The sequence below is a fragment of the Nansenia antarctica genome (assembly GCF_963989245.1).
Source record: "Nansenia antarctica genome assembly, chromosome: 18".
Classification (NCBI taxonomy): Eukaryota; Metazoa; Chordata; class Actinopteri; order Argentiniformes; family Microstomatidae; genus Nansenia; species Nansenia antarctica.
The window spans coordinates 15,000,867-15,022,057 of NC_137691.1; the positions used below are offsets into that span (position 1 = coordinate 15,000,867).

General features: G+C 43.0%; 1 pseudogene across 1 annotated transcript; it reads left to right on the plus strand.

The window, feature by feature from the left end:
* The first annotated feature begins 4,178 nt into the window (after positions 1–4,178).
* Positions 4,179–7,745, plus strand: LOC308173000 (adenosine deaminase domain-containing protein 2-like; annotated as a pseudogene). The gene is made up of 8 exons: positions 4,179–4,554; positions 4,837–4,965; positions 5,330–5,480; positions 5,613–5,768; positions 5,950–6,165; positions 6,616–6,850; positions 7,328–7,460; positions 7,635–7,745. The product of its transcript is annotated as an adenosine deaminase domain-containing protein 2-like (transcript).
* Positions 7,746–21,191: the final 13,446 nt, after the last annotated feature.

Here is a 21,191-nt window from a genome sequence, read left to right on the forward strand (position 1 = left end):
TGACGGCTGAAGTTTATAGTTGCTAATTATATAAATAGTGGAGCGGCTTAGCACAAGAATTGTGCACTTTTTGAACAAAGCATGACATTTCTACCATAGTTAGTACATATCATAAGGTTTATTATTTTCAGATGTGGAGGGAAGTCAGATTTGACCCCAGAGGCCCGGGAGAGGTCAAATTCAAGATGGCCTAATGTTAAAACACGCTTAATTTTGGAACCAAACAGAGTAGAAAAACACTTAAGGTGTCATTTTCAAGTTAGGGATGCCCATTCATTTGGTGATACTTTTGAGATTGCCAGAATTCAAGAAATGCAATTAGGTCAAGGTAAACATTTACCGTAACCTTATGGTATGTACTAGCTATGGTAGAAATGTCATGCTTTCTTCAAAAAGTGCACAATTTCTCATAATATGACAGATTAGCCGCTGTACTATAAGCAACTTAGTACGCTGTGGGAGGAAGAGGACGGCAGGGGAGGAAGAGGATGGGAGGTAGAGGACGGCAGGGGAGATAAGAGCACGTAGTGAGCTGATGTGTTTGCTCAACCTTGGTTTATCTTTGATAGCACGGCACGGGTAGTAGTAGTATTTATTTATCTACAAATGATGCCATCCGCCAAGTGTAGCTATTTATAGTTGGCGGATGGTTGTTAAGAGCTTGGATTCCAATTGACAACCTGTCTGATTTCTGATCGCTCAAGCTTCTCTGGTCAATATGATATCTTGCTATTTAACTTGGCTAAACTAGCGAGTGATAAGCAAGGTTATTGGGAAGCAGATTTTTTCTTCTTAACCGGCTTCTATTACAAGCTCAAAAACTTGATTGTTTTGTTGTCTCGCGAGACTCAACACAATAAGGCTTGATTTTTGTATACATCTCGTGGGATTTATCAAAATAAGCCTGGATTGATCTTTAGCGACGTTGATGGAATACCCCCCAGCTGTTGTTGTTGTTGTTGTTGTTGTTGTTGTTGACCCCCTGTCCCCTGTAGGAGTATGAGGAGAAGCTGGCCAGGCTGCAGGCAGATAACAACGCAGAGATGCAGTTAAATAACTCCAAGCCTTATGTTTGTAACTTCAAAATACAGTCATTACTCCCAGATGAAGTTCTGGCAATAGCCAATTGGCTGCAAAACAATTTAGCTTCAGTAGCTGAATGCAGTAACACGAATGGATGGAGTATTTTTCATCCACGTTGACTGATTGGTGACACATGACATCGATCTGGCATATCAGCTATGCAAAACAAAACATTTGATATGTTTTGCATACCAATCAGGAATTGTATCTGGATTTATCTGGAAGGGCGTCTGCTTATCCAATAATTGGAATGGATTTACCGCGATTCGGTTAAAAGGTAGGCGTTTGTCTATGAATTACGGCTGTGCTTTGTGCTTATCGTTTTGCGGGCTGAGCGTGCACAGAGGCCATGGCGGTGGAGTGCATTGCCTACTGTCCTTTCTGTCACAGTTGTACCTGCTGCCTCCAAGTCTTTCTGGAGCTCTTTCCTAGTGGTCCTTGGCTCTTTGGCTACTCTTCTAAGCAGGGGCGCCGCTAGAGATTCTGGGCCCCATGACAGAATATCATTTTGCCCCCCCCCCCCCCCCACCTAAACCACCCATCAACCTAAACCCAGTTGAAGTTGATGAACTATTGATGCACTGCAAGAAATCCAATGATGGACATCTTTTGTAAATGTAATTTAAAATTGCAGTTAATACAGGAATCAACAATTCAGCAAAGAAATCTCAACATTCTTTAACTTATTAAATTAAGACTTGAACAACACAAGGACTAAAGTATAATTAAATGAAGATTTGAACCCAATTATAAAAGTATAAATCACACAAAATGTAAAAATATAATTTTAATGGGGTGGTATTGTGTCTAAATAAATGTAGATCTTGTAAAGATCAGTTGGCCATAATACTGTCAGGATTAGATCAATGAAGAATTACAGCAGAGAGATATTTACTGACTCAGCATTGCTTGTTTCACACAAAGACAAACGTGTCTTATACAAGAGGGAGCAACACAGACATGGTGCCAGCGAAATTGAATGTGAAATGGGAGAAATGTCATTTTTACACTGCGGCAGTACTGTGGAATAGTATACCTGGAGAGCTAAAAACTATATCTAGAGTAATGCACAACGATTCAAGATAGGAGTAAAGAGATCAAATCAACTAAACGCTGGGCCTTCTTAGTAGCAAAATCTTTAATAAGATCCTTGAAATCTAGTGATAAAGCCAACTTGCTGTGCTGCTGTCATTGTCCTTTGTTACTTCTGCTCTTCTTCTTCTGCCTCTTGGCCTCTGCTCTCCTCTCTGGCTGCCTTGCTTGAAGAGGGCCCTGGCATGGAGTATCCATAGGTACATAATTCATAATATGTCCTATAATAGTATTAACATAGTAATACATACATTACACCAGATTAGCTAACTTAAATGTTATCTAGCTAGCTAACAATATTATTAAGATGCCAGTGGTCAATGTTATTGGAATTACTGGAAGAACTATTAACTAAATATGAATATTAGCTAAAGTTGTATTCAATACTTGCATGGTAATGCAGCATACATATTCTAAATCTTAATGTTAACCCCAAACTCCTACTGCTCACCTCCTTCTCCTTCAACTGGGAGGTGGGTTGAGGGAAGGAGGCCTGATCCTGAAGCTGCATCTGTGCATGACGTGATTAGCATGTAACATTATACTAGTTAGCTAGCTAGCTATAGCAAGAGTGCATAGCTGCTGGATACAAATTCACTGAGCTCTAATAACCTATATTTGGACCAAAATTGCACTCATCTCATACATTTAACTGAAATTATACTGACAGTGCACTGTAAGTTAACTTTACTTGAAGTTAATGTTAATTAGCTATAGCGAGCTAACTAGATCATCCACGCAGTGATTAGATCACTAAACCACTGTTGTCTAGATAGCCTACATGTTATGGGCCCCAAAAGAAGGTCTGTGACTTTACTTTGTGACTAGCTGTCGCCCTTTTTTGTCACTCTCCTCGTTCTTTACTTTTACTTTTCTCTTTTGAGACCCTGACTTTGGCTTTGGCTTTAAACGACATCGTCTCTCTCCTTGTCAGACTATTTGCGGTAACGTTCCTCTAGTCTAGCAGCTCGCGCGCGGTGGACTGAACCATGCAATGAATAAATAGAGGGGTAAATAATAAGGCTCAATTTTGTTAAACATAGAGAAACAAAACTCCAGTTTGTTTCTTTTGTGACTTTTTTTTATACATAGAATTATAATTTGAAGTCGGCTACATTAACGTCCTTATGATAATAATAATAATAATAATATTATTTATAAATATAATGTATTTTTAAAAAAGGTTCTCATGGGCCCCTGTCAGTGCTGGGCCCTTAGAATCGTCCTAACTTACCACCCCTAGCGGCGCCCCTGTATGTGCAGTATAACTTATGTTCAGTCACATCCCTGCGTTGTCATATCATGAGCCCTTAACAAGTCAGGTAAGATAACACGATAAATATCTCTCACAGAGATCATTCTTACAACACAGAGTAATGTTATATATTAGCTCCTTAACTTCACTCATACAGTAAAGGAATGAACTTCACTCATACAGTAATTGAGTCTGCACAGCGCCACCTGCTAGCTACCTATAACTTTTATCTCAAATTGAAATATAGACCAGAACATTTTATTTTAACTCAACGAGACTAACCGGCATACATAATGGTCGAATAGAGTGAAACAAAGAACAATTGAAATTAATTATATTTCAACAAAAAATCTGGTTGAGTAGGATAGCGAGCTAATTAGTTTAGCCAAAACTGCACGTGCGCTTTTTTTTCTTCCACCATACTTCAACCACAGATGTCGTTCGGGATGCCAGGCAGCATTTTAATGTGAGGGAGACATTTGCAGATAATCATACACACGGTTCTAGTGTTGTTGTTGTATCAGAAAATGTTTTTATGAAAAAATCCACGAAAGCATCTCATAAGATGCCAGTCCAGTGCAGTGGTACTACAATGCTAGGTCTTAACACGGACTACCATCACAATGGCCTACCGTTCAGATGTATCCTTTAGCCTTTACTTTAGTTTACGAATGGCATCTCTTTCTAACAACTGATGCATGTGTTAAATGAATTCCCATGCACTCTGTGTTCACTGCAGGTACTAATCATGGTGGACGAAGATGTTGTACGTAGCCGGCTGCCTAGAAAGGCAGGGGCCTCTCTTATGCACAGGGGCAGCAGCAGCGGCGCTTTTGGACGACATTTCTGTGTAAGTGGTGACACTGATTCCAGTAACCCAGACGTTTTTGGGGCTCTGCTACCAGAGGACTATAGGCCCATGAGGTCTTCCCTCGCCAAACCCCTGCATAGCCTTATACTGCCTGACCCAATGCTGGAAGAGGAGGAGGAGGACGACAGTGATAGCGACGACAGTGATGGCCTCTCCCTCTTTGGCACATCCCCACCCAAGTTGGACAACAGCTTCCTAAAATTGGGGCTCCAGGACCAGTCAAACAACCTGCAGAGCAGCCCCAAGAGTGGAGGTTAGGGGCCAGGTGCTCTCACTTGATGATCAAACTGATATTGAATTCATATTAAACAACTTGTGAGTGTATTTAGAAGGGAACAGGTTATTTTGTGATGGAAGTCAGTGGAAACATTCACAGCTAGGCTTGAGGATTATAACATGGGGCATAAACCTGTTTGCCTTTTCTAACAGTTTGATTGAATAGTCTTCCATACTGTAGCCTACATACTGCATGATCTGCCAAGAGTCAGGGTTAGTACATCTCTTCTTCTGACTCTGAAAGCATCTGCTTTTCTAGTGGGTTACACTGACTGGCACATGCATCGGATGGCAGCAGTGTCCAGTAACGTGTTTGACGACCTCCTGGGGGAGTGTTCCCAGTTCCACAGCTGCAAGAGCAGCCTGGCTGCCTTCGTCCTGGAGAGAGGTGAGGTCTTCTCTCTGCTCACTGGGGAATCTCAGGGATGCAAACTAGTCACGTTTTCGATTTTTAATCCAAAATCACGTCTTTTTTTATTTTTATGCATCCGAACCCCCCAAGAAGGTCTGTTTCCACAACTCTCGTTGACCTTCTCACCTTTTCAACTCCGTCCCTGGAATCTATTCAATAATAATACACTACAAAAATATGTTAACGACTGTAAATGACACCTATTTTTGATGAGCATGTCTAATGTACGCACACACAGTTTATGTGTCGTCCATGTGTGTTATATATATATATATATATATGTGTCTATAGATTGTGAATAGTTTATGGATGTGATTCTCCCACATTATTCCCTCTCCAGAGCTGTGTGACACTTGGGGCCAGTCCTATGTGCGCTACAACGTTGTGGCGTTGGGCACGGGCGAGTCAAGCTGCAGTGACTGGCTCTGCTTCAGTGGCACTATGGTGCATGACTGCCATGCTATGGTCATCGCCAGACGGGCTCTCCAAAGGTACATCAGCCTGACAGGAGTTTTGTTGGATCGTCTGGACTTACTTACTCACTTCACTCACTTGTTTGGTTTGTTTAGCTATTAATACTGGAGACTAGCAAATGATGTGTCCGATCCTGTATTTCTATTCAGGTTCTTGTACAAGCAGCTTCTGCTGTTCTTCAGCCATGACCCAAAGTGCAAGGAGCGCTCCATCTACGAGAGAAACTCAGACAGCCAACTGCTACAGCTCAAGCCCAAAACCTACCTTCACCTCTACACCAACCAGACCCCAAGAGGGGCAGCATAGTGCGGTTCCATGTGAGTGTGTGCATTTTCATACTGGCTGCTGTTGTTGAGTGTCCAATGCGGAAATCTTAATTGCTTGCATCCACTCAGAAGTGTAAGTATTGGATGGACATTTCACTAATTTAGTGATCTAATTGAGTGACCCAGTGAGAGTGATTGTGTGCATCCTCTGTCCCCATAGGAACTCCCTGAATCTCTACAGTTCCCTGATGCTGCAGTGCCATGCTAAGGGTTCTCTGATCCCTGTGGCTCTCCTCCATCCGGGTGTGTGGGGCGCCCGCCCGGGTCTGCTGCATGTCCGACAGTGACAAACTTTGCCGCTGGGCCGTCACCGGGGTCCAGGGGGCGCTGCTGAGCCACTTAATTGAGCCACTCTACATCATCAATGTGGTCCTAGGTAAGTAACCAAGGATGCATTACAATCACAGTAGCATAGGCCGCCCTCCCTTGTAGGGCTGACGGACAGTGCTCCAGTGACACTGGGAGGTATTAAGCCTCTAGTCCCCCCCGTCCCCCGGCCAGGAATGGCTGTTCTATGTTCTACGGTAAGTAGCCGTTGACGGCTTTGGTTTTCAAACCATAATACAAACACAACAACCAGAATCTTAATGCTGACTTTTGGTACATTTTGAAATAGTCACCGAATCTTTCTCAATCTAGTCTGTTTTCCCTGAATAATGTGCTGTGTAATACTGGTGTGTGATACTTTTCTCAGGCTTGTTCTAATATTTTATCTTTATCTTGACAATTCTCAGCAATCTACAGCAGTGTTCTAGAATTGTATTGGGGCCTTAACTGGTTAAGAAGGAATTTTGAGAACTTGGTTCTGGTTTACTGGTCCGTTCAGGTGACTCCAGCTATAACTCGGACAACGTGTCGGACGCAATCAACAATCGCCTGGGGGATGACTGGGAGGAGCAGCTGGTCCCACCCTTTAGGAAACAGAGCATATTCTTCCTCGGTTGTGACGGGGTGGCGCCTCAACACAGCTCTCGCCACTGCAAAGACCTCAGCATTAACTGGTGCCTCTGGGACCTGAGCATCGAGGTGCTGGACAGCACAACAGGCTTTGTTGTCGATGGGTAAGTCAATGGTGCTACTGGTAGACGATGCTCGTAACATGGGAACAATTTAAGTATTTTTGATGAAACATAGATGATCTCGATGACTACTTTCATACTTACCGTACTTGGTATACTACTATTACAATGAAGTCTGATGGGTACTGAAGACCCATCTCTTCAGACTACATCTTGCCTGTCCATCTTGACTGTAAAGACCTCTTCACTCCCCACTACCCTGTACAGTTCCTCTACTGTATATATAAAAAAGATCCTTCCTTCTTCTAGCATTGTGACTGCCAATAGCACCTGCTCCTAGCATTGATTTGTTCTTATGATGACTGATGTGATTCACTTACTAGTTAGACACGTTTGTAAGTTGCTTTGGATAAAAGCGTCTGGTAAATGTCAAACATTTAAAAACAAATTATGTAAATGTATAATTTCATTGTGGAGGGAGCTTTCTATGTAGGCGTAATGCTCTCTCTGGCCCCTTAGCTCCCCAACTGTGAGTGGGCCTGGCTTCTCCAGCAGACTGTGCAAGAGAGCCCTCTACTGTAACTTCTGCAAAATTGCAAAGCTGAGTGGGCAAAGTTCTCTACTGAACCTCCAAACCTATCACAGTGCCAAGGTGAGTTGTTGAGCCATGAATCAGTAGATATCCTGGCACCCGTGGACCTGTATTTGTCTGCACTGCATATAGGCGACATCGTAGCCATATCATGTGCTACCGAATATCATCTGGCCAAGATTGTGTTGACAGCATGAATGTGAATTTTGTGTGATGTGTTCCTTCTTCCCTCAGTTGGAAGCCAGTCTCTATCAGAATGCCAAGATGGTTGTCAACCACCAGTTCCTCTCCAATGGCGCAGGACCCTGGGACTCCAAACACCTGGTCGACAGCTTCAGCCACTGAGTCCCATGGGTGTGGGCGTAGTTTTGTTTCAAAGAGGAGTTTGAATTTGTGATTTGTGCCTAATTTCAGCATTACTGCATGCTTAATGTTCTTTAGTTTGAAGTTCTGTTTGGTTTCACATTCATGTTCATGTTCAATAATGTGCAAAATAAAAACAGAAAAGTCTGAAGATTTAGTTTGAAGTATTGCATTAGAAGGGAAAACAAACAAGTATATCTTGCCCAAGCTTAGGACCTAAATCCCCAAAGGTAATCAATGTAATTTATTTACATGTACCACACCATCTCCGAAATCTCCTTACATTAGTACACCGGGACAGTTAATACAAGAGTTAACTTAAAATGTCTTTTTAAATAAAAAAAACTCTCAGAAACAGGTTTATCATATTTTCACATGATACAACAAGCCACTTAAAAGAACAAAACTGAACTGGCAAAGTGCCTTAAAATTTAAGCTGCTCTGTCACCAACTATACCCCATTAACCATCTGAGATCAGACGAAACAAATGGATGCATACGTTTTGCACGCATAAGTCTTTCTAGAAATGGTAAAATCCAATTATTAGTTTTCCTATGTGACAGTTATTATTTGGACTGGTTAGGGTGACAGGAAGATGACCCCTACATACAGTAATTCAGAACACAAACCCCTGGAAATACCTAAAGTACTGACCAAGCGTCAATCTTGTGCCCAGTGTAAAAGGATTATAGAAGTCCAGCACCAGGGGGTGGGGGGGGCAGATAAGTCTTTGGAGGTGACAAGTCAAGATCGTGCTTGGTATCTGATGTAAACTGATCAGATTTTGCCTGATTATGACAAACACAATTAGTGAGGCGATGTAACTATAAGTTACAATCTTCAAACACGTTGTAGAGGCAACCGTCATTCAATCACGTTATACTAAGGTACATTTTCGATCAAAGCATTGACAACCTTAATTCACATCACTAAATGCATTTGTCCTAAAGGAGACCTCTGATACTAGGCACCATATTGACTTCGGCTGCCTGTTACACCGTCACTTCAGCCCCCCTCTGTTGCTATAGCGCCGGTCGTCCATTGAGCTTGTCGTGCATGAGGTTCAGGGCTCCGCTGGCAAAGTCTCTGAGCACGTTCACAGTCTCTCTCTGGAGCTGCAGGGACTCACGCACAAACTCCTGCTGCGTCTCGGCCAGCTGCTGCACCGACTCAGACAGGAGCTCCAGGGAGCGCGACACCGTCTCCATCAGCACGTTGGTGGCGTGCTGCTCCTGCACAGTCATCAGAAATGACTCCATTCCGAAGATTATGAAGCTACAATTAGAACAAGTCAAAGAGTTCACCTGAGTGTTAATTGTTGACCTCCCCAGTCTCTCGCGCCCCACCAGTATTGCTATTGCGCCCCCTTCTTTGAGAACCACTGCGTCTAGTCTAGCAGCTCGCGCGCGGTGGACTGAACCATGCAATGAATAAATAGAGGGGTAAATAATAAGGCTCAATTTTGTTAAACATAGAGAAACAAAACTCCAGTTTGTTTCTTTTGTGACTTTTTTTAATACATAGAATTATAATTTGAAGTCGGCTACATTAACGTCCTTATGATAATAATAATAATATTATTTATAAATATAATGTATTTAAAAAATATATTCTCATGGGCCCCTGTCAGTGCTGGGGCCTTAGAATCGTCCTAACTTACCACCCCCTAGCGGCGCCCCTGGCTACAGCTAAGTATAACCTCACTTTGTAAGTGTTCCAAACCAAAGGCAGAGTACACAGACCCGTCACCAGGGCCCAGTCTTAGGGTGGGCCAATGAACTGCATGGGGGGGCACAATTATTATTAACTATTCTATATAATCCGATATGCTATGGTATTCGTCATGCAACACTGACATGCATAGTAGGTTGCAGAGGCTAAATTGGACACGGAGCCTACCGATGAAGACTAGACCTACAATTATCAGAATGCAGCACACAATAAACACAGGCGAAGCTGGTTTATTACAAGGCCTTGTCGACCCGAGTAGGCCTGAGCTAAAATTATTTGAATGCAAGTTACTTTATAGCATGGAGAGGCCAAGTTGTTCATTACAATGCGCACAGGTCAATAATTGGCACCAACCCGGCACACTTACAAGAGCAAGAATGAAATAAATGCCAGGGATAGCCTACGTAACTAAAATTAGGAGACTGGCACGCAATCAGTGCACTTCCAAAAGCGATACAGTATGACCGACCGATCGTGTGATCATCACATTAAACCACCCATCTACAGCAAATAGGATCAGCCAGATACATCAATCCTCATAATTGAACACGTTATACACAAAGCACATTAAATATAGCATAACACCTTTTTGGGCCATCACCAGTTTGCACCCCTGCAGGTGTCCACAGTCACACACACTCTAGGAGGGTGACCTCACCATTGTCGTCGGCGTAGGCAACACATTGTACATCGCTGATTAATGATGTTCACTTTGTATGTCCATTGTCTCTGTCTGTCTTATTTTCGCTGATGTTTTGTCGTTTCTTTCCTGCATCTCCAGTGGGTTGAGTTTAGGCATAGAGCCCTGGGAGCTGATGAGGTCTGTCTGCCCCTCGCCTGCAGCTAAACTCCTGTCCACCACCCAGGCCTACTCTCGGTGTAGTGTTACACGTCTTGTTGTATGATCGTGAATACCAGGCAGCAGCATCAATTAATTTGTCCTTTTTTAGGGTTCAGTTTAAACATTTTTACCCATGCAGATGTGTTTTATTGATGCTGTCCACATTTCAGTGAGAAGTCACACTGGGACTCCTTGGCCAACCGCACCCTCCATGCAGTTCCACAGCTTTCGTCCGCAGGGACATCTGTATCCTTTGACAAACTATTCTATTCTATTATACCCATTTTCCCTGCTGAACGAGATCATTATATCTGCTGAACTTTGTTTTACTGACGATATCTCATCTCCTTTCTTCATATATCTTTGACTCTACTTTTCCCTCAGTATAGTAGTCGGGCAGTGTTGGCTGTTGCCAGGGGTGAAAAGGAGAACTCTTTCCTTGTGTCAAATGCCATTCAGAAGTTGAAAAAAGGCCACCGCTGTGTCTCTTGGAACCCATTTCCTGTGGACCATTGGACTGGTGAGCAATGAACATGCCTGTATTTCAAATGATCCATTTCAGATACGATTAACAGCTTAACAGCAATTGAGTTGATTCTGTACATTAGGAAGTATGTGAGTGGTAAATTAGCAATGTAAAATGGCTGTCCGACTCCAAAGTATTGAAGGTGTGTTTGTGTCAAATTGTATTTGATTTCAGACCCTCACAACACACTGGGAGACTCGGCTTCCTCACGCCTCCTCACTGTGTGTTCCAATCACAGCAGCGTTTCCTGTCTGCTGGGCCATGTTGTTCAGCGTGCTGGAGAGATGCTGCAAGCCAGGGCCTACTTGCACTGGTACCAGCGATATGGTGTGGGGAGACAGTCTTGTATGCTCCTAACTTTAACATTCCTTTTTCTCTGCAGACAGACGCGTCGGATAGGGGGCTGGGAGCGGTGCTGACCCAGCAGGTGGAGGGAGCCGACCGTCCGGTGCTGTACCTGAGCCGAAAGTTGTCGGAGCGGGAGGGCAGGTACAGCACGGTGGAGAAGGAGTGTCTGGCCATTCGGTGGGCGGTCGGCGCCCTCCGGTACTACCTGCTGGGGCGCTCGTTCACCCTCTACTCCGACCATGCTCCCCTGCAGTGGCTCCACCGCATGAAGGATACCAAGTACCAACGTGAGGATCACCCGGTGGTACCTCGCGTTGCAGCCCTTCAACTTCACGGTGGTTCATAGGCCGGGGGCGCAGATGGTCGTGGCCGATTTCCTCTCCCGTGCAGGGGGGGGGGGGAGTAGGCTATCGGACAGGTGTCAGTGATCAGACTCGTTATCCCACTGGTCTATTTAACCTGTGTGTGTTTGTTCCCTCGAGAGATGAGAAGGGCAGGAAGTACCTGCCTAGGCGGTGGGCCGAAGCTGTCTATCTGCTTCCGTTTGTGAAATGATTGATCTACAACTACAGACTAGTTGATTTTTTCATATAAGCTAAATAGTTTTTTTTGGAACATGTTTCCGTCGGTTGGCAGCCGATTTTCGATCGACGTTTTATGAAAAGTAAACTTACGATCCATAAGTTAATAAGGAGAATGCTTGGGGCTACTATGCCGCTAACCAATCAAAACCCGTTTAAGCGTCACCTGACTTGACGTCTGCCAATGATATTCCTTCAAAATACGGAACTAGGAAGTAAACAACTATTATCTGGAAAGACGAGAAGACTGAGTTGTTTCGGATAACTTTACTGTCAAGTCATGTTTCAGGTAAGATTTGCATGTCATACTAATTCATATCACATATTAATGAACAAGTCCATGTCATGTTGTGTCAATACAAACATGTTCTATATGCTATTTTAGTGAAGAATCCGAACTAACGTCACCCACGATTGTGAAGCTAATTAATTAACAAGCTAGTTATCTAACTTTAAAGGCTACAACAGCTAGTTTACGTATGTCAACAATGTCTCTATTCTCAATTATTTCAGTAATAATTGTGCCAAATTGGGACCAGTAACATTAACTTGTGTGCAAGCATGTTTTGGATATTGTCAATCGTCTCACTTTTACGAGGTGAGCTGGTAAGACAAAACCCAGACTAAGTGTATCTTCACTTGCCTTGCCTATAATTGACGAGACTAGACAAAGATTCAAGTGTTAGAGAACATTTATAACACTAGTGTGTTTTCGCAGTGCAAACACAGACACATGTCTGTACATGGTAGGTTGTTAGATTTGCATGTGCATCTCCCTTTCACACATTTTGTTTTTTTGCAGGAGCAGTATACAAGCTCTAAAACTGCGACTGGGGCTGGGGGAAGTGACATCCAGTCAATCTCAAAGAAATCTCCCTCTATCTTCCAGCCATGGCTCATTGGCGGAGGGATGTCTGGCTGGCTCTCAAGGGACCTCCTGTATATGGCTGCCTGGTAGTTTGCCCGCTGAGTATGTTTGTGCAAGGCATCCTTATTTGGTGGTAGACTTCGGTCATTGCACTTCCCACTCTTAAACATTTGACACCTAGCTACATTTACATCCCTACAGCCTTTGTGGTCGTAGAGGTCGCATGTAAATGCCTCAATTTCCTCATAAAGCTCTGTTGGCAGTTGAAAAGCTGTTCCCAACTTTTGGAAAGTAGCACAATGCTCTTTGTTGGACAGGAGTGTTTTTACGGCCTTCACTTTTCCATTGCCGTGCAGTGCACTCACTGTATCACAGCCGGTGAAACAGTGAAATCCAATTAGCACATCAGAGACTTCATCTCCAAGATGGCTGTGTATTCTCTGTACGTGTATGGTGCGTTTGTTTGTCCCTTTCCCTGTGTGGAAGTACAGGTTTGCTCCTATTTCCTTACAGAAAGCGATAGCCAGTACAAACACATCTGTGTCAGGACTGCTGATCACAACATGTGAGCTATACTGTGAGGCATGTGCACAGTGAAGCAACAGCCGGGTGTCTGCCTCCTCCTGTATTGAGAACAGTGTGAGCAGTGGTAAAACCTCAAGTTCTGTGCCACTGCTGTTGACTCTGATCACATGACACTCAGACCCATGTCCAACAATCAAAGTGATGTCTTGAATTTGGTCTTTCCTGGACTTGGACCATGTCTCAAAAAGAAACTGTTGTAGATTTTCTTTGTTTTGGCCACAAGCCAAGAACTTGGACCATTGTCTTGGTGTCTTCTGGTCAGCTGAATATATTGTTGTCAACTGACATCCTTTTGTTGCTCGTCGACCTCGTTCTGCGTTCTTTATACTCAGTGTTTTGTAGGTGTCAGGGACAAAATGCACCACTTTAGATTTACTCACTTTGGCTGTGTTGATCAGGTACATTAGTGCACTGTTGGCAAATCTTCCAAATGTATCTTGAGGTTTCATAGCCTGTACTAGTGCCATTGCATCCCACACCCAGGTTGAGCCATCAGGGATTTCAACTGTGGCTGGTGGATTTACTGATCCTTCTAGAAAGTGCATTAATTTGGCTTTGTCAGTTTTCACAAGAGAGCCATCTATGTTCGCAATTGCTGCAGGAAAGGGTCCCAGACTGTAGACCAGCATTTCCCCAATGTCTATCTTCCTCACTGTTCCCACAACAATAGTAAAAGTAGTAATGCTTCCAAAGTTATAGCCTAGTTTATTTAAAACTCTCCTAATCTGTTTACCCAGGTAACCCCAGATGCTCAGCCCTGGACTGCACTGCACATCTTCTGGACCTGACCTGGCAGGGCTGAACCTGACCCATTGATGCCTTGTTCACATCTTGTTCATGTCATATCTTAGCTTGTTTATATCATATTGTTAATAATGTTCACGTCATATCTTAGCTTGTTTATATCATCTTGTTCTTATAAATAACTTATATTGCTATAAAAAACCTGCAGCCTCCTGTACTGATTTTTCCCTTCTCTTGTGGGCTCTTTCAATGTTTCGTATGTTGGCATACTGCATATACATTAGGGATGCAACCTCAGATAATTTGTTCAAGTCAAGACTAAAAACCCATCTTTACTAAATCATTAAATTAAGATTATAAAAACCCATGCTTTTAATATTGCATTTAAGTTACAAAATAATTAAATTAAGATTATATAATGATTAAAGCACTTTGAGCTGCAACGTTTGCAGGAAAAGCGCTATACAAATAAAGTTATTATTATTATTATTATTATTATTATATAGCATTGTCTATGGTAGCCAATATTAGCTGGCACATCTGGAATGTAACTTGGTAATTTGGCTTTCTGCAGTGTGAAGAATCACCCACTGTAGAGAACAATGTACAAATAATAATAATGATAATAATAATATTGTCCGTTCGGTTTGTGAAATGCATACAACACTAGGGTTAACATCCAGTCAGCCAGTGTTTACATTTCGGGGTCCTAATGAAGCCGTACTCGAATTCTGATTGGTTTATCAACTAGAGCGACCAGCGATGTGCCTGAGCAGACAGACTATTAAAAAATAAGTTTGTGAAAATCAGCTGCAAACAAATAAATCAATTACTTAATATCATATGTAAGAGATCGTTTACTCTGTAGATGGAAAAAGATAAACTTCGCGATAAACGCATTCGGCCCACCACCTAGCCGCACGGAGACGCAGTGTGTGAGAGAGAGAGAGAGAGAGAGAGAGAGAGAGAGAGAGAGAGAGAGAGAGAGAGAGAGAGAGAGAGAGAGAGAGAGAGAGAGAGAGAGAGAGAGAGAGAGAGAGAGAGAGAGAGAGAGAGAGAGAGAGAGAGAGAGAGAGAGAGAGAGAGAGAGAGAGAGAGAGAGAGAGAGAGAGAGAGAGAGAGAGACCCTTACAGGCCTACTGTCATTCACAGGAGATTAATGGTGCGCGTCGTTGTTTTGGATAACGTGTTTATTTTAGAATATTTATCATATAAATAAATATAAATAATACTCATTACATTGACATTTTTGATCAAATAATGGTTGTGGTAATGTATTATTAGCGACCCCCAAAGATGTATGATTTAGTTTATCTTAGAGAGAGAGCTGTCAAACACTACTGAATCTACTGGAGATAGAACCTTATAACTCCAACTCGGTTTATGTTTTGTGAGATGGAACCTTTGTATTTTATTAATTACTAACCCCAAAAAATAAACATTTTAAAAATAACACCACACAGGCATTAATAAACACCTAATGGATCAGATTATGTAAAAAAATAAAAATAATGACCAAAAATGGAGATAGAACCTTATAATTCTAACATAGATCTGTACATTGTGACATCATAGGTGACATAGCAACGCCGTTTCAGACAGTCTTTCACTTCAGTAGCCTTCTGACAGTAGGAGATGTAAGAAGCTAAACAAGAGACAAGAGACGATTAATTAAAAGATGAGTTTTGTTCTAAACCAGCTGAGAAGACGCGAATTTGTCATCGCGGCTGGCCTAGTAGGAGCCGCTGCTGGCTCATACTACATCTGTAAGACCTGGGGCTCTCAAGAGGCCCCTGTTATCACTGAGGAGGAAGGTAGGTTATTTTTTTTCGAAACTTCGAAAAATGTTTTTTTTTGAAACTTCGAAAAATGTCATCTTTTCTTTTACCCAATGCAGCTTCTGAGACTAACGGGTAGGGATGCGATTAGCACTGGGTCAGGGACAAACGTCGTTGATGCACCTGTTGCTAGCAGCACCACTGTGGAGGCCAGTGTTACTGCAGCTGGCATGCGAACGCGAACCGGCACGGTTCTTTGCCGGTGTGAAAGCCCTATATGAGGGGTTCAGCGTCAGTTCGCTTCGGTGCACCTTGCTGCCTGATTGTCTGTCCCTGTGTCATTCACTCTCAACATGGATACAAGTACAATAAGCATTCTTTAGGTGGTGGTAGATTCTCTAAAAACAACATACAGATGATAATTCACACAATATAATACCACGAAAGCGTACAGCACTAAACAATAACATTTATTTGGGCAGCATCATACTCAAACTCAGGCAGAAGGGCAGGGTCCGGCCAGGTTCACAGTCACAGAATGCCAGTGCATCATACAGGTACATCATTCAGCTACTGATGTTACTGATGATGATACTTATGTTATGATACTGATGTGGTCTACCATTTGGTTTTAGTCATAGGCTATTGCTCTCACTTGTACCTTTTGCTAAGTCAAGCATTTAGAATGTAGAGTGCATATTGCGAAATTTCACAACGTCAATAACGCATCGGACTCTAAAAAACGCACGTTTTTTTTAAACCTCCGTTGCGAAAGGGCCCCCGCCGCCACCTTGCGGGGGGCCCCCGGGATTTTCGGTACGCCACTGGATAGAACCTTATCATTCTAAGCTCATAATGTCAATGTCATTATTCCTTCTAGTCCACCGAGTGGACAAAGTTGGACGGTAATTTAGCTACGGCAAGCATGGCTCGAATTTTACAAATCACATTACAGTACATAACATCAACCCACTATAATAGAGTGCATTTATTAGTTCAGAAATGATTACAACACTTGTGTGTTGTTGTGAACCACCTATATAGCCTGTAGAACATTCTAGAAACCCTACCAATAAACATAATCATGTTTGATATTACTAGTCCTGACCGTGGAGGATCTGCCAGTGACTGAGGCGTGTGTCCTGACCCACCCTGTGGGAAACCCAGACCTCGGTCAACCAGACGAAGACTCACCCACTGTCCTCATCTGTGAGGTAAGATCTCCCACTAGGAGAGAATGATGACAGTCTCTAGTCTAGGTGTATGTATGTTAGTAGTACAAAGCATTACGTTTATTTTGTATTGAGTATAAAACAGTATTAATGCATTTTAACATTGAGACATGTATTTTGTATTGACTATAAAATAGTATTAATGCATTTAAACATTGAGACAAGAAGCTGTCTTATGTACCCGCTCTCCCAATATCTCAAACTGTGACCCCCCTCCCCAAGAAAAAGTTTCAGGCGCAGCATTTTCCCCTACTTTAAGCCCTGATGCTGGTGCTGCTGAGTAGCCAGTCAGTTTCCCTATCCCCAACCCCCCCTTGTTCCCAGTTATCCTGTGTCTCAGACACCTGACCCTCCCAGCCTGCTTATCTGGGGTTCCCCATCTCTTGCAAGTCTTTCTCCTGCTCCTATTCCTAGCCAATGTGTTCCTCCCTTAGGTGTATCACAACCAATATGGTAAGGGCATTCAACTGCAATCCTTAAGGGCCACAGTCTCTGCTGGTTTTCTTTTTTCAATTGATGTAATGAATCACTGAGAGTGTACACGTCTGGGTTTCCAGATCTAATTCGAAGTATGAAAACCAGGAGACACTGCAGCTCCTGGGGGCTGAAGTTCAAAACACCAGAGGTGTGCTGTGTGAGAACTGATAATATCAGTTCTCACACAGCACACCTCTGGTGTTTTGAACTTTGGTACCACCAAACTATATCCACTAGAGGGCAGCACAATACATTAGGAACAGGCATCCTATTACAAATGTGGGATTAGAGTGTCATTTGATGTACTTATACTACTGCTATGATGGACCTCTCTGCCACGTGTTTGTATAGGGCCCTATTTAAACTCAATACAGACCCTTCCTCAAAGACTTGCGCGATGCCAGGGATATTCAGCAGTTACCTTGTCTTGCAAGTGTATACAGAACACACTCTTTTTGAGCCAGAGTTGTCCTGTCCTATAGGTTGCCACGGTGTCCGAGAAGTCCCGCATCATGGAGCTGGAGAGGGACCTCTCTCTGCGGACAAGGGAAGTGGCTGACTTGCGGTTGCGTCTGGAGTCCCAACAGGTCTCTGAGGGTGCTGACTCCACTGCCTCACCTCTTCTTGAGGAGGTGATCACACTAAGAGCTCAGCTGGCCTCTCAGGAAGCCAATCAACAGGGTGAGCTGACTGAGCTAAAGGAGAGGATGGGGGCTGAAGAGAAAGCCCACCGTGAAGCACAGGCCCAGCTTCAGGCTTCATCCGGGAGGCTCTCCGGTGACAACGAGCAGTTGCGAATGCGCCTGAGCCAAGGTGGGAAGGAAAATGCAGACATCATAGAGTTGTGGCGCTCTAAGCTGGAATCTGCCATTGCCTCTCACCAACAAGCAATGGAGGGGTTGAAGGTGTCCTTCAGCAAAGGGGAAGGTGCCCAGGCGACAGAGCTAGTAGAGACCAAGAGTGCCTTGGAGAGGCTGAAGGTGGACCACAAGTTAGCGCTGGAGGAGGCAGGGGCCAGGCACAGGGCAGGGGCTGCAGTCTTGGCACAGGAGACAGAGGAGCTAAAATCACAGCTGCTGATTGTGTCAGAAGAGAAGGAGCATCTGGATGAGTCTCTGCGGACCAGTGTGGAGAGTGCTGAGGAGCAGCACCTGGTGGAGATGGAGGATGTGCTGGGCAAACTGCATGCTGCTGAGATGAAGGTAAAGGAGCTGGAAGACAACGAAGCAAAGTTAGTCCAGCAGGTCCAGGACAGAGCCAGAGAGGCCCAAGAGCAGGTGGCAGCTATGGAGGCCCTGAATTCCCAAGAAACTCAAGGTAACTTAGAGCTCCAGAGCCTGAGGACCCAGCTGGAGGAGGCCCAGAGCCAGGCCCGCTCACAGGGCGTCAAGGTGGGCCTACATCCATCTTCCCATTGTCAATCACCATTTCAATCTCCAAATGTATATCCAATCCCATATGTTATAACTAACACATTTGCCAATTGATCATGGAATACATCTGTATGATACTATCTGTTATAGCTTATCCCTTTCATCAAATTCCTTACTTGAATTTATTTTTATTCATTATTACCCTTTCCTCCATATTTATTTTGTTTACTTATTGTCATTTTGTTTTCTTCAAAATGTCCTCCATGTCCATGCATGGTGTCACCATCTGGCCTGTGCTATAGTTCAACGAGTTAAGCTCTGAGTTGGAAGGACAGCAGCAGAAGCTTCTCTCTGTGCAGCACAGCCTGACCTCTGTTCAGCAGGAAAAGAGCTCCTTGGAGCAGGAGCTGGTGAGTTATGGGGCCTACAGAAGGGTGGTGAGGAGCCAGGGGTTGGGCATGGGTGGCATGACTGTTGGGATAGGACTTAAGGTAAGCTCAGGTAAGGAAGAGCATAGCATCATCAGCATGCTAGTGAATGCTACAAAGAATGCAATGTTGTGCTACAAAGATTCATCACATGGTGGTGACACGATTCTTCAAGAGGCTAGATGCCTATAGAGGTTTTGACTTATTATATCATCATGGATAAACCATAATTTCAGTCTTTAGTATAAGCATAACTTGGATGTCTCATTATGAATTGTGAGTAATTTTGAGGTGTGTCTTGGAACAACACATTCCAGCATGCACACACATACTAATAACTTTTTTTATTTCCTCAGAAACAAAAACTGGAAGAAAGCACAGATGAGAAGATTAAATCAACACAAACTATGCAAGGTAAATGTATTTACTTGGGTTGATCTTTCATACCCTTTTTGTTTGACAGATCTTACTTGTAGATACATGAAGTAATCTGAATTCAACTCCTTCTTTCAGAGTTGCTTGAGAAGCTTGGCAAAAAGGTGGAGCAATGCACATCTCTCTCCGATGAATCAGAGGCTCTAAGGAGCCAACTTGCAGGTCAGAGCTTTGGCCAGAATTGTGGTGTTTAACGTACAGCACACACACAGTACAAGTCACCATTTATGTGACATTGTTTTTTTGTTCTAGTTGAGTAAAGTGTGAGTAAATTCCAATGAATTGTCTTCCTTATGGGTTATTTTTCATTCCATAAAACACCGGTGTAAGTGTGAATATGCCTGGTTAAAAAGGGGACACGTGATGATAAAAAAAAATCGCAAAATATCACCATTATTGCTCTCCTTGGTGATAAAGTTGTGTTTATGTCCATTGTGTGGGAAAGTTGTCTTTACTGACATGTCCATTGTGTGGGAAATATGCGTATGTTGTAACAAAACGGCGTGTGTTCTTGTTCAGGGACTGACTAGTAGATTTAATTGTGTTTCTCACATTCAGGCCTGGAGAGGAAGCTAAAGGCTGGGGATGAGAAACTTGATCAGATCACAAAGGACAAGGCCCAACTCAAAAGTGACATCTCAGACATGATGAAGTCAACAGGTGATCGCTCAGAACAGCTCACCAAAATGAATGAAGACCTCACTCAAAAAGAAAGGTACATGCCTTTAACAGCCCAAAAATGTTCTGATGAAGTCTCTCGTACATTGCATTTTCAGCAGAGGTGTGTCCTCAAACATGCCAATCCAAATGTTATTTGCTCTGTTGTAGAACAATGAAACGTAAATTTTTATCTTACAAATGTTGATACCTGACTTGCCTTTAGTGTTATTTAAGAAATTACAGTTGTATAATCTTGGGTGATGTTGAAGTGTCTTTACATTGCTTGCTGAACAGAATACAAAATATTCACAAATTACTCATCTTGTACTTGTACTGTAGTTTTAATGCTCATCTCAAATAGTAAGATGTTGCTCATAAAGCATGTGATAGTTGCTATATTAAAGTAGGTCTCACCATATTTCTATCTTGGTCTCCATATGTGACATGGTCTGGTGAAAAAGTCCCCAAGTAGGGCAAGGTAATTTTTCAGTTCAGAGATTATGAAAGTGCAGATTGTAAACTTTCAAAGGATGTGTCATACATTGAAAAATAGTTGAAGAAGATTTGCTTATTTGAATGTTGGTATCATCTCGTTGAGCTACCTAGCAGCTAAAAAGAAAACATCGCTATACTGACATGTAACTGCATGTTTAGCACATCAGAACACGCTGATAGAACATCAACATAACTACACATAATTAGATGATCACACAGTCCTTGCTTTTGAACATGAACATTTTAAAACATGTTTGTTTAAAAGCCATGTATCTCTAACAGTAGCCTAGGAACAGGACGGCTGGCGATACAGTGAATCCAATTC